The sequence below is a fragment of the Hemitrygon akajei genome, chromosome 19 (genome assembly GCF_048418815.1).
Source record: "Hemitrygon akajei chromosome 19, sHemAka1.3, whole genome shotgun sequence".
Taxonomy (NCBI): domain Eukaryota; kingdom Metazoa; phylum Chordata; class Chondrichthyes; order Myliobatiformes; family Dasyatidae; genus Hemitrygon; species Hemitrygon akajei.
In genome coordinates, this window is record NC_133142.1 from 12,789,137 (window position 1) to 12,804,053 (window position 14,917).

A 14,917-nucleotide genomic window follows, 5' to 3' on the forward strand; every position below is an offset into this window, starting at 1 on the left:
TCTCTAGAGATGGTGGGGCATACTTTTTCACTTCTGGATTCAGCCGTGAAAGGAGCTGAAGGGGCAAAAGATTTGAGGACTCAAGAATAAGTACTTGTATGAGCCAGTGCCTGCCAGTACTATGTTCTTTTTGGGAAAACTGCTAATTAGCCTGTTGTAAACAGCATTAAGATCCAATCGTAATTCACTTTTGTAGCAAAAGAAATTGCAGATTTAAATGCATGCTCGTGCTGCCAGGTTAAACATAAATTGTGTTTATGTATACACTTTTGATAGTATTGGCATCTTATGGTAAAGGAGCCCCAACAATAGCAATTGAAAAAGAACTTAGTCTTGGGGTGTATTTCATAATGGGGAAAGTTATTGCTCTAACTTGCATCAAGTACTTGATTATTTGATTTAAAAACTTAAATTCGTCTAAAACGAGTTGTGGTCTCTTCATCTAACTGCCATTGGCTATGTCCAGCTGTCTGTCATGTCGGATTTGGAAATTGTCACTTTTTTTGGCACCAAAGCAGTTCAGTTCAAAGCAATATGTAATATGTTTTTGCTTTTCTATGTTGTTGTCATTATGTCCTCTGTTACTTAATTGAACAAATTTTTATAAGCCTAAACAGTACTGCATTAAACAAGTTGGATCTAGCCACTGGGGTTAGTGAATTCTCACCATCCACAGCAGAAGCAAATTTTGCTAAAGTGAATATTTAATAGATTGTAAGCTTGCTTTCAAAGTACTTGATGGTTGTAGATGTTCCTTGAAGGGTGCTTGTATATTCACTAATATCCCGAGGTGTTGTACTGTGACCAGGGTCACAAAGCTGCTGAGGTCCTTGGGCAGGAAAGGGGTAGCGTCACAGTTACCAGTAAAAATAATAACATAACATTCCACTCCCCTCCCCACTATCAACAAAAAACAGAACTGATTATTTTTATGACAAAGAAAAAGATAACCGTCCAAGGGCTAAATCTGCCATAAAATAAATGCAGAAGTGTAGCTTAACCTTTTAAAACAATGCTGGTGGTAACTAGAACTCCGGGAGTTGAATGCTTCTGTCTAGAGGATGTATGCTATTTATCTACAGTGAGACTGCCAGAAGGTCAGCTGTGTTGTTATCTTCCTGTATCATTTGTGGTTTCCAAAGTACGCCATGTGACTGACTAACTTCCGATCCTGCTTGCCACTAAAGTTTCCCTTCCTCCTTCAGCCAGAGAGGTACTCCGAAACTTTCAAGGGTGTCACACAAATCTGCTGTGTAAGTTGCTACTGTTGCTTTTCATTGACGCGCATTTGTATTTTTTTTTCCCTGAGATGGTGTCGACTACTGTCTTGTTTTTGCTTTTACTACTGCCTCTGATATCTAGAGTAGTTTCTTCCTGTTATGAATATTAGATTTTATCTGAACAGCATAACATGCTGTCTCATTCCTACTACAGTATTTCATAATTTTACACAATCATTTGAAAAGCTAGTGTGACTGGTTAACTTTAATGAGAAAATGCAGACTATTTCTATTTCACTCGAGATAATTTGGCCTAGTAGCTCTGTTGTACCATTCTTATCGATGGAAGCAATGGATCAAAATTTATTTCTCTTTGTGACTCTTAATGTCTTGTTTTGTTATTTTCTTTTTGTCTCCTCCTTCTCTCATTTTTTCACTCTTCTCTCTCCACCTACTTGATTTTTAAAAATATATATATATATATATATATTTACCTACATGTGTATAAAGGGTGTTCTTCAAGTTTTGCGTATTTTGGAAAATCTCTGCACCCAGTTGCCATTTCCGCTCCTTTCTCAGATCAACTTAACTGACTACTTGGGCTCGTAAACCAGAATTTCTGGCTTGTGACCCAGAAACTCCAGACATCATTGCTTCCAAGTAAAACAGGCTACCAATCCAATTTACTGTCAGCTGAATTAAAATGTATTTCAGGTGTTGTCAGTGGTCCAAGACTCAAATATGTGATGAAATTATCTTTTTTTTTGTTTCTTGTCAAAGGGAGTTTTTAATGTTTTTAAATTTGTATTTTCAAGGAACAATTCAAATGCCCAAAGGCAACCTCAATCTCTTAAATAGAAATCAGACTTCTCAAGCTCAATCAAGCAATGCCTCCTTGGTCTGCGTTAGAGCCAGTTGACGCTTACTGCATTTTTTTTAAAATTGTAGATATTTAGAGGGTGAAATTGTAGTTTCATAGCTTGAAATGAAATGAACTTTCTAGCTCAGCCTTGGTATGTAACTTTATCCCACAGTCATACGTTTAAGTTGTGTTTTTATTTGATGAAAATTCCATTTGCTATGAAGTTGATGTTTTTCCATTTACACAGACTGACTCAATCCTGTCTATGAATACTCAAAAGGATCTATTGATTGAAATAAGGAACTTTGTTATTAAGAAAAGTGGGATTTGCGGGTAATTACGAAGTCTAGATTTTTTTTAAAAACATCAACAAGCACAGATTTGCAGAATTTTTTTTAAACTCAAGTTTGATACATGTTAAGAAACATGCTGGGAAGGTTCAGGAAATGTAGATGCAATTTTTTAATTTAAATAGTCACTTTATCTGAAGTTAATAATCTGCACAATGGGGGAAGGAGATGATAAAAGTTTATAAAAAGATCAATCAGGTTTAAGAAGTTGTGAAATTTGTTAACTTTGTGGCAGCAGTATTTCGCAATACATAAAAGAGGGAAAAAAACTATTACAGCAAGTATAATGTATGTTAACTAGTAGTGCAAGAAATTTTAAAAAAAATATTGAGGTAGTGTTTGTAGGTTCAATGCCCATTCAGAAGTAAAGGTGACATTCTAAGATCAACTACAACTTTTGTAATTGATAATTTGTCACCTTTCATGGAATTTACTATTGAGAATATTATTCTCAATTAAAAGTTGTAAATGTGAGGAACAGTCTCTTTTCCTTGTGACATTTGGTAGCAAATTTTAATAAAGTGGCTTCACTTTGATGGAGTTTGAGGGAGATGAGAACAACCCTGGTCTGCCGGTCAACATTGAGTCTTTGACCTATTGGCTTTTAATACGGAGAGGACTGACAGTATACTAGATTACAGCTAGTTGTTTAAAGAATGTTTTTCTCAAGGTTTTAAAAACTCTTGCAAAGAATATGCCGTTAATATTAGATTGTGTGCAGGGACAGTGATCAGATGGTGTTACCAAAGGGATAGATGTGTGAGTACCATTTTGGGTTTTTTTTTGTGTACTTGGTCCTAGTCACTTTCATTAGATGGGGCTATAGTTGCTTGCTATATCATCAGTGTGTTGTATCCATATTATGGTGACTGTCAAAATGCAGTTGCTCATAAAGAGCAAACAACAGGAAGCATCAGATGTTTCAACACATGTAAAGTTGAAGACAGTTAAAGCGCTGAGATGGAGATCATTGATTGAAGACCAGAAGTTGGCACTCTTCAAGCTCAACAAAAAGTGATGGGTGAAAGGGGAGATTATGTCAGTAGAACGAGTTTTCTAAATCCTGTCCAGGCTGAATTGCTAGAGGGTTTAAAATGTGCTGCTTTTTGCTTGCCCATATTTTGGGGGGGGGGGGGGAAGGGAGGATACACATTAAAATATTTTGAAAGCTGTTTGAATACTCACAAGTGAACTAACCTAGGGTCAATGATTGCATTTAGTTTGGTGCATATGTCACATTGGCTGATAATATAAGGAGGCAATTTTTTTTTTGCATCTTACTTAAGCCTTTCCGGATGTCCTACTGTATTCACTATAGTATTGTTCGAAATATGGCAATGCAAGTAACTGATAATCAATTTTTTTGTTTTTTAGCTGATAAATATTAAAAGTGGTCCCTGCTCTTGTTTGGAAAAAGTATAGTGACATTTTATTGTTCCTTCTGCTTGAGGGATGAGAGGGGCCTTCAGTTTCACATCAGATTTTTTTTAAAAAGCAGTGTTGGCCATCCTTCCAGTACAGAGAGCAAATTGCAACACAGCTTTTGTAATCAAAGACTTGACCCCATAGCCCCTGACTCAGGTGTGGTTTGATCCACAGCTAGCAGTCATGTGCATTTGTAGCTGAGCTGCATCAACTATTAACCAAGTGCTTCATTGTTTTATATAAGCGCTTGGAGTGTTCTGTCCTAGGTAAATCTTGAAATATTGCCAGTGTCATTGATGTGCTTATGATAAGAGTTGGCAATAATTATTCATGCTAACTTCATTAGAGAACCCAATTCAAAAATGATTTGAGGTTTTTTTTTCCTCCCCCTCAGATGCTTTTTTTTTAAAAAAAAAAAGATGCTAGCCTGGTTTATCCCTTGTGCAGCTGGTTTGTTCCGGCAGTGTTTTTCCACACCGAAATTCTGAGCAATTATGGCTGTCCCGGTCAGACATGATGCTCTCTGAGGATGGTGGAAAGATCAAGGCGAAAATCAGCCCTTACTGTAGCTGCACTTCACTTGCAGCTGGCACAGGTGTCGGGGAATAGTTTTATATAAAATGGCTACTGGCAGTGTGGTGGTTGTATGTAGGCTTAAGAATATGTAAATTAAAATCTGAAGATATTTTAAGCACTGGCAGAATATTATATATACAGGAGGATTGTGTATTTTTTCTATATGAGCTGCTTTTATAATCCCCTGTTTATTGTAAATAATATTTCCATCCTAAATTTACCTCCGCAGATTGAGAGCAGAATCCTTCCCTGGCATGAGTGTGCTAGCCTCTTGAGTACTTATACTCATGATCTAACAGGCTGAGGCTCTTTCAAATTGCATGCAGTATATTGGTCACAGTGAGCTTTGGTCTGGTACTGTTAGCTGTGAAAGCCACGCTTGAATATTGAGCTCTTAGAAATTAGTGTGGGTTGTGAATGTGCAGATAAGACCTTTATGAATTTGTGTTGGAGCCAAGCAATGGCTATCCTGCACATTATTTGATGCAGTTTTATTATCTGTTGTCATATATTTATTTTGGAAGGGGGGGGGGGGGGGGGGGGGGAAGTATAATTACTTTAAATGCTGGTGGAACGCAGCAGGCCGGGCAGCATTTATAGGAAGAAGCACTGTCAGTGTTTCGGCCCGAGACCCTTCGTCAGGACGTTTCAGGCCCGAAATGTCGACAGTGCTTCTTCCTGTATATGCTGCCTGGCCTGCTACGTTCTGCCAGCATTTTGTGTGTGCGTGTGTTGCTTGAATTTCCAGCATCTGCAGATTTCCTCATGTTTGCATTTATAATCACTTTAAGTAAGCATACTGTCACTCATCAAAAACCCTCTTAACTTTCTGTGATTTCTGTCACATTGGTAGGCACTCGTTCATTCATTATGTGCCACGTTGTATGACGTGGTCTTTCCACGACCATCATCGTTCTTGGTAAATTCCGCTACAGAAATGGTTTGCCATTGCCACCTTCTGGGCAATGTCTTTACAAGATGGATGACCCCCAGCTATGATCAGTACTCTTCAGAGATTGTCTTCCTGATGTCAGGGGTCACATAACCAGGATTTGTGATGTGCACTAGCTGTTCATAGACCATCCACCACGTGCTCCCATGGCTTCACCTGATCCTGATTGGGGGACTAAGCAGGCACTACACCTTGCCCAAGGGTGACCTGCAGGCTAGTAGAAGGTAGGAGCACCGCCGTCCTCCTTTGGAAGGGATGTATCTCGGTCCCGCCATCCACTTCAGCTACCTCTGGTTCCATGGCAAGTGAAAAGATAGTGAGTGCTTCTGCTTCGGGGAGGGGGGAGGAGTTCTAGTAGTGCTGATCAGTCACTGGGACCTGGTTAAGAATGGCCCCAAGTCAGCATTCCCAACCTGGGCCCACAGACCCCTCGCTTAATGGTAGACGTCCATGGCATAAAATGGGTTGAAAGCCCTGCCCTAAGGATACTATCCCTGTTCCTTTCTCCTTATTGCCTCCATACCATTTTCCATTGAAGTTCCCCCTTGTGAGTTGCTGAAGAATCAAAATTTTCTTGAAATGTAGAACTGGAGAGCAGATGGTTTAGGAAAATCCTTACAAACATTATGCGTTATAAAGCCCTGCATTACAATCAGATTGCACCAACAGTATGCCTCAAAGATAGAAGTCTAAATTTAGATCTTGGGTACTTTCAGATTTATTTATCGAAACATGCAGTGAGATGCATCATTTGTGTTAACAACCAACACAACCTAAGGATGTTCTGAAGGCAGCCTGCAAGTGTTGCCACATGTTCCAGCACCAACATAACATGCCTGCAATGTTTGGCGGAAGAACACAAGCAACAGCAGCAGCAAAACAAGCCCCCTCCCCACCCTTTCAACAGACACACACATTCCCCTAATCCCAGGATAGGTCTTCACCAGACCTCTAACCTTCAGTCCTTAGACCCGGACTCTGTCTCTCAGATATCAGGCCTCTGACTGAGGGGCTTTGATTGTCAGGCCACAACCTCCGGACCTGCTGATTTAGGGCTTTGACCTCTGGACTTGCTGTTTCTGACCGCTGGGTATTGACCCCAGGACTCACTGTCCTCTGGCTTCAATCTCCGGACTCACTGAAGTGAGTCTTCAATCTCTGGACTTTGCTGACCTCTGAGTATTGACTGCAGGACTCACCGATCACAGGACGTTGACCTCTAGGCCTTGATCTCCTGGCTCTTACTGACTTCTGACTCTGGAACTCATTGACCTGAGGGTGTGATTGGCCATTAGAGCCTGCTGACCTTGGTGCTTGAGCATTGCTCTTTGCCCTCGGTGCCTTCTGACCTGGTTTTCCTAATTGGGGATCACCAGCCTTTGACCTCTGAGTACTCTGACACCAACTCCGAATTCCGGCTCTTGCCCCAATTCTTCATTCACTTCCTTCGCCTTACTTGGGACATATTGCAAGAATGATACTGTTACTTTTGAACAACTGAAGTCCGGCACTTGGGCATTTTCCTGCAATTTGTTTAAAGAGTTGATGAAGCATTATCCTGTCTCAAGCAGTTGCATCATTTGACTTGCAAATCCTAACCCTTCATGCAAACATAAATCGTTTTGTGTGCTATGTTGTGTGTATTACAATTGCAGCCACACATAGTGTATACAATAGTGAGACAGTTGGCAAGGAGATCTATTCTGATATTTGAGCTCAACATTTGCCTCTTCCCACTCTAGTATATCGAGCCGTAACCAGCATTACCTACTATCCTTGTCTAGCATCCTGTGAGATGTGTTCACGCGGCCCACCTCAAACGCTGACAAGAAGTTTCCCACTTTACAGAGGCTTTGGTAACAAATGTTCTCTTGCAATCCTTATTTGATTCTTCAGCATTTCTGACTATTAAGTCTTTGCCGGCATCCCTGCTGTAAAAACCCCTCTCATTCGCATTCTGTGACAGGTGATACTTCAACCTTAAGAGTAAATAGTTCCAGTCTGTTTAACTTCCCAGTACTTAACTCTTGTTCTGTTTTGATTTCATTAAATATTTCTGCTCCTTGAGTGTTGCTCTACATGGAGACTGTGTTCATACTGCTCCAAGTGGGGCCTAACTCATTTTGAATATAAATATAACATAATTTCTCTGCTTTTCAATCCTTGCCCTCTGGGACTGAATATTAATATGATTTTCCCTAGATCTTATTAACTAGCCTGCATTACTAATCGGGTCTGTGTGCATGGCCTACCCATCCCTTTGCTTCACTATCACTTGTAGATTTGTATTTGGCAAGGAGTGGATAGCCTTTTGTTCCTCATTTTCCAGGAGGTTTACTTTTCGAATGACTGCCCTTTATGCAAGCCTTCCTGCACTTCTCTGAAGTAAAATTCCAACCAAACATAATTTTCAAATCTTAAAATCGTACTTCTGTGTCCAAATCCAGAAAGATTGTCAGACATATAAATGGCATTAATCCTAGCATTCATTTCTGTCGAGCACAGCATTCTCACCTTTCCTAATCAGGGTGACGTCCTTTTAATCACTACCCTCTACCTTAAGTGCTTCTGTGGTATCTCTGTTGTTTGTGATGTGTATAAATGACCTGGATGAAAATGTAGATAGCTGGGTTGGTAAGTTTGTGGATGATACCAAGATTGGTGAATTTGTGGATAATGTGCAAGACTGGCAAAGTGTGATATAGTGTGATATATATCAATTGCAGATATGGGCAGGAAAAAAAGGAAGATGGGAGTTTGACCTAGATAAATGTGAGGAGTTGCATATTGATAGGGAAAATACAAGGAGACAGTACACAGTAAAGGACAATTGGCTTAACAGTGTTGCTGAGCTGAGTGACTTGGGGTCCAAGTTCATAGATCCATGGAAGTGGTTGCACAGGTTGATAGGATGGTTAAGAAAGTTTATGGAATGCTTGCTTTTATTAGTTGAGGCATTGAGTTCAAAAGTCAAGAGGTTATGTTGCAACTTTTTTTTATATATAAAAAAAAGAGCAAACTCTGAGTGGGCTCCCTCTGGTGTATTGCATACAGTTCTGGTCGTCCCACTATAAGAAGAATGTTGAGGCTGTGGAGAGTGTGCTGGAGAAGTTGATGGTTCAGAGGGCATCTGCTATCATGAGAGGCCGGACAAATTTGAGTTGTTTTCTTTGGAGCGACGGAGGCTGTGGGGAGATCTGATAGAGGTTTACGAGATTGAGGCGTAGATGGAGTAGACAGGGAGCATCTCTTTCCCCAGGTTAGAAATTTCTAATACCAGAGGGCACGCTTTGAAAGGTGAGAGGAAGCAAGTTCAAAGGAGATGTGAGGGGGAAGTGTTTTACTCAATGGTGGGTGCCTGGAATGTGCTGCCTGGTAGGGTGGTGGAGGCACAAACATTAGAGGCTTTTAAGAGATGTATAGATGAGCACATGAGTGTGAGGAAGATGGAAGGTGGTGTAGTTAGGAAGGATTAGTGTTTGGGGGTTTTTGATTTTTAGCTGGTTCAGCACACTATTGTGGGCCAAAGGGCCTGTTCCTGTGCTCTATTGTTCTGTGTAAATCTGTTTTTATTTTTTTGACTTGTCATCAACCAGTTAATCTGAGGAACATTATACTATTAATTTCAAGAGATTTAGTATTTCCTTGAGTATCGGTGTAGTGGAAGCTTAGACTTGTAAGTCAGCCCTGTGATTCAATCTATGATCAATGTTGAGTTTCCTGGTCTTGATTGGAAATTGATGAGGCCTTACAGAATATTTCCTATGTTTATAAGAGTCATATGTCCACCCTTTGGCTAATTATGTACATGTATCAGGTGACTATTAGAAATCCCATTTACCAGTACTTGCCTCAAAACCATCTACGTCTTGGCAATGCAAGTATTAATCTAGACACTTCTAAAATCTACTGTGAATTTCTGTCGTCTCTGCTACATCAGATTCCAACCACACTCTGGGTCAAAATATTTTTCCTTACATCCCTGCTCAGTCCCCTATCTTAAATGTGTACCTCTGGTCATTGACAAGTCTAAGGTACAAACATTATTCACCAGGATATTTCCTGGGCTGAGGTGTTCCATCTGAGGAGAGACATCAAAGATTTTCCTTGGAGTACAAAAGGTTCAGGGGCCTGAATGAGAGATACAAAATTTAAAGGCCAGAGGTTGGGGTAGATAGTGAGACACGTGGCAGCATCCATCATCAGGGAACCCACCCCACCGCACACACATCACCCAAGTCATGCTGTCTTCTTTCTGCTGCAATCGGGAAGAAGGCACAAAAGCCTCCAGACTTGCAACGCCAGATTCAGGAACAGATACAACCCCTCAACCATCAAGCTCTTGAACAAAAGGAGATGACTTCACTGAAATAAATGAACTATTCCAACAACCAATGGATCTCATGTTCTCAATATTTATTGCTTATTTTTATTTCTGTTTCTTTTTGTATTTGCACAGTCTGTTGTCTTCTGCACAGTGGTTGAACACCCTAGTTGGGCGGCCTTTCATCGATTCTGTTATGGTTATTATTCTATAGACTTATTACAAACGTTTGTAAGTATGCCCACAAGAAGATGAATCCCTGGGTTGTATATGGTGACATATGTACTTTGATAATGAGTTTACCTGAACTTTTTCCACAGTGGAGGAGTCTTTTATCATAAAGGGTAAGTTCAAAGGTGGAGCATACTTGATGGCCAAATGGCCTAATTCTGCTCCTATATCTTGTGGTCTTTAATGAAGAGATAAGAGATTTTGGGCAAGATTTGTTTTAAACTCTGCTTTAAATCTGTACAGCACTGCCTGAGGGGATGGAGGCAGCAGGTATTCTCACTTCAGACAGTATTTAGATAAGCACTTGTGTAGAAGGCTGTGAACTGAGTGCTGGGAAATGGGGTTAGTTTTGATGGATACCTGATGGCTATTCAAGATGTGGTGGGCTGCGTGGCCTGTTAATATGCTTGTGATTGCCAAACAAATTGCAGTGGAAAATTTAAAATCCAACTTAATTGGACTTTCAAGTTTTGAGTTATAGTTGTACTTTGAATAGAGGCTGAAGCATTACTAAGTGGTACATATCAGGATTTGACTGATTCGAACATCTCTGATAGAGGATCAATGGCTGAAGTCTGCTTTATGAACCTACAGGAAGATTGCTGAAATGCTGATGGAATGCTGTCTGCTTTAGCAGTCAAGAATATAAGCATCTGAGTGCACTGTACTGCAGATGTCAGGAATGTGGGATGCTAAGTGCTGAAAATACTCAGGGGGCCATTTAGCCTCAGTGGAGACAGAAACAGATAGTTTAACCATGTCGTGCCAATGGGCAATAAACCTTTGTCCCTACACCTCCTTCCTCACCACCATTAAAGGCCTCAAACAGGTGAGGCGACACTTCACCTGCATATCCATAGGAGTCCAGTGCTCCTTGTGTGGCCTAGTGACGTAGATTAGTGGACAGTTTTGTTCAGCTCACTCATTCTGTCCACAGCAAAAGGCAGAATCTCCCAGTGGCTATCCATTTTCAATTCGACTTGCGGTTCCCGGTCTGACACGTCCATCGATTGCCTTCCCTACTACCGCGGTGAGGCCATTCTCAGGTTAATGGAGTAACACCTTGTATTCCATCTGGGTAGCCTCCAGCCTGACAGCATGGACGTCAATTGTCCAACTTTGGATAATTCCGTTCCCTCTTCCCTTCTCATTTTCCGTTCCCCATTCTGGTTACCCTCTCACCCCTTCTCACCTGCCCATCACCTCGCACTTAGCTCCCCTCCTCCTCCTTTCCTTCATGGTCCACTGTCCTTTCCTATTAGATTTCTTCTTTGGATCTTCCACCTATCCACCCCCAGCTTCTTACATCATTCCTCCGCCCCTTCACGTGTACTGCCTCCCCGTGCCCATCTTATTCTGGCTTCTGCCCTCCTTGCTTTCAATCCCGATGAAGAGTCGCAGCCCAAATCATTGAGTTTATTCCCCACTTTAGATGCTACCTGTGTCGGATGAGAATTATTTTGCATTTTATCTTAACTCCTTGTCACCTTCTGTTTTCTTCAGTGCCCAAACTGACCAATACTCGGAGTGCTGCACTGTTTGAATAAAGGGTTAAGTTGAGGCACTATGTGCTTTCTCAGTTGAACGTAAGAGCCGATTGCACCTTTTAAAAGAGCAATTGAGTTATCCTTTATCCTGGCCAATGATTAATCCTTGATTATATGGTTATTGTGTTCTTTTTTTTATTGGACACTAATGTGTGCAAATTAGCTGGTGCTTTTCCTATTTTAAAACAATGATGACACTTTAAAATTACTTCATTGCCTGTAAAATGCTTTGGGATATTCTCAGAGGCCTTTAGATTTCCTCCTGTTTGTTGGGCTTCAAATAATTAGGCGTTGCACCGCTCATCTTTTCCATGGCGTTTATTCACCTCTTGTCTCCGTCTTCCATGATTTGGTATCTGTTTCCTCTGCATCGCCATTATGAAACACTGTGGTGTGTGTGTGTTTTTTTTTCCTGAGAGTTTAAAATGCAGATTTGCTTATGCTGCTTCTCTTCCTCCTCCCCCCCCCCCCCCCCCCCACCATCCTCCCTTGCATCATATAAACATATACCGCGGTCTTATTTATTTAGTGATACAGTGCGGAACAGGCCCTTCGGCGCTGCCCTCGTAACCCAACTTGACCACTAATCACGGGACAACGATCAACCTACCCGGTATATCATTAGGCTGTTTGAGGAAACCGGAGGACCTGGGGAATACCCCCGCATTGCACAGGGAGGACGTACAGGCTCCTTGCAGATGAATCCAGAGTGAAACGCTGAGCTCCAATGCCCTGAGCTGTAATAGCGTCAAGCCACGCCACCTGTACTCCAAATACAGGGATTCATGGAACAGTTTCTCCTTTTTTTAAAAAAAAATAGTTTGTACGTTTATACACTTCTCATGTTGCTTAAAAAGGGTATAAAAGGGATTGTTGCTTGTATCACAGCAGCAATAAGCTGAGTTCTTTGCTGTAGTCTCTAATTGAACAGTGTAACACTTGCAAAAAATGTGTTTAAATGTACGTTACTGTAGAAATAGTTACCAAATCATAGAAGATTAAACAAGATTCATAGATTAAACTATCCATTGAGCCTCTGTCAGCTCTATGTAAGAGTAGTTCCTTTTGAATGTCTGAAGTTATCTTTGTAGAAAGTCAGCAATGGCTATTATTTTTTTAAATTTAGAGATACAGAACAGGCCCTTCTGGGCCAACAAGCTACACTGCCCAGCAATCCACGTGTTAACCCTAGCCTAATCATGGGACAGTTTACAATGACCAATTGACCTATTAGCCCATGTGTCTTCGGACTGTGGGAGGAAACCGGAACACCCAGAGGAAATCCACACGCTCACAGGAAGGATGAAACTTCTTACAGAGGGCATCAGATTTGAACTCGAAACTTCGATGCCCCCAATTGTAATAGCAAAGCGCTAATTGCTATGCTATCGTGCCGCCCCAAATGAAGTTTAATCAACCCATCTTTGTCTAAACTTCCCAGCAAAATGTTTAAACTTGCCAACCTATAATTTGTCATACTTCTGTAATTTGCTCCTTTTCCAGTAGTTACTCCCTGTTGAAACCTCTAAGTGGTGTTATGACAGCCTTACTTTTTTAATCTAAACCCACTATGCACTCACTCCTGGACATGCTTTCTCTCCACCACTCTAATATTCAAAGTATGTATACACTATACAACCTTGACATTTGTCTCCTTGCAGTTAGCCACATAATAAACCCAAAAGAACCCATCTTTAAAAAAAAACTGGTTAACACCCAATGCACAGAGAGGGTGGGGGAGAAACAAAAATCATGCTAACGATAAAAGTAAGTGAATAGTATTTAGAATGAAAGTGAGTCCTCGAGCACCAAGCCAGGAGCAGGCCTCAGCCTCAGTGCAGAGTAAACATTGTGGAGCAGCAAGCAACTCTCACCTCTGGTCCTGACACTCGGCCTTTTCAATCACACTGGTAATACTGTTGTCACTCTCCTCATCCACTTACCATACAAATCTTTCCCATATACAGCAATATTTGCTATCCATTCGGGTCTGATTTTTTTTTTAAGCTGTTAATTATTGCCATGTAATCACAAAGCTGACCTGATGCTCCACTTCCTGTTCTATGTTGCTTAAGAGCCATGCAAGCTGTAATACCAATGAGGTACCATCAGCCCTGAATGGTTTTAATTGTCGTACTGGCCAAAGGTAGTCACATTGAAATGCAATTGCATGATCCTCATTTTTTTTTTCAATATATGCGGTGTGATTGATTTCTGTAACATAAAATCGATTGCAATATTTTAAAGTACAAAGTGATGTTTGTGCATGCATTATTGACTTCAGCAGAAGAAAACCAGAGGTCCATGAGCTAGTCCTCATCAGAGATGGAGAGGGTCAGCAACTTTAAATTACTCACGAGCTGCCCTGGCCCAGCATCTGAGTACAGTTGTGAAGAAAGCATAGCAGCACCTCTACTTAGCAGTTTGCAAAGATTCGGCATGACATCTAAAATCCGGACAAACTTCTATTGATGTGTAGTGGCAAGTATATTGACCGGCTGCATCAAAGCCTGGTATGGAAACACTAATGCCCTTGAATGAAAAACCCTACAGAAAGTGATGAATATAGCCCAGCCCATCTTGGGTAAAGCCCTCCCCACCATTGAGCATATCTACATGGAAGACTGTCGCAAGAAAGCAGCATCCATCATCAGGGTGTCTCAGCACCCAGGCCATGCTCACTTCTCATTGCTGCCATCAGGAAGAAGATGCAGGAGCCTCAGGACTCACACCACCAGGTTCAGGGACAGTTACTACCCCTCAACCATCAGACTGTTAAACTAAATGTTCCCACAACCTATGAATCTCGGGGTTGTACAGTACTGTGTAAAGTCTTGGGCACATAAATATAGCTCGGGTGCCCAAGACTTTTGCACAGTATTAGAGTAATTTTATATATTACACTGTACTGCTGCAAAAAAAAAATCATGACATGTAAGTGATGATAAACCTGATTTTTGATATGGGTCTCTATTGTGGACTGATTGTGGGAAGGGGATAGGGAGAGGGGAGAGAGTGGGGAAACACCAGAGAGATATTCTGTAATGATCAGTTGTTTGGAATCAATGCACCTTGCCTGGTATATCAGGGCTGGGTGTGTCTGCACCTGTGCCTACCTCCACCCTGGCATTCCTTCTCTGCCAGACCCTTCCTGTGGTGCTACACTCTCACCATTCCCAACATCCTTTAATCCTGCCAGATTTACAAAGCCACTCTCTGCTCCATGTTGCCAAATAAGTACTGTATATGGTGACATAAGTGTACTTTGATAGTAAATTTTACTTTGAACTTTGTGCTTGTGAAGTGCCAGCCCCAAATGTATGATGTGCCAATCCACTCACAAGTGCCAAGAAACGAGTTTCTCATTAACATTGAATTGTAACTATTTAATTAATAAAGGGGGATGACCTAAAGGAAAAAGCTGTCTGAA

The 14,917-nt window shown here is 41.2% G+C and overlaps 1 long non-coding RNA gene across 2 annotated transcripts in view; it reads left to right on the forward strand.

Annotated features, from left to right (window-relative positions):
* The first annotated feature begins 1,086 nt into the window (after nt 1-1,086).
* Nucleotides 1,087-14,917, forward strand: part of LOC140742098 (uncharacterized) — a 90,020-nt gene continuing 76,189 nt past the window's right edge. For both annotated transcript variants that reach the window (XR_012102213.1, XR_012102214.1), the window contains exon 1: nt 1,087-1,253. This is a non-coding gene — a long non-coding RNA (uncharacterized lncRNA). The remainder of the gene's footprint in view (nt 1,254-14,917) is intronic.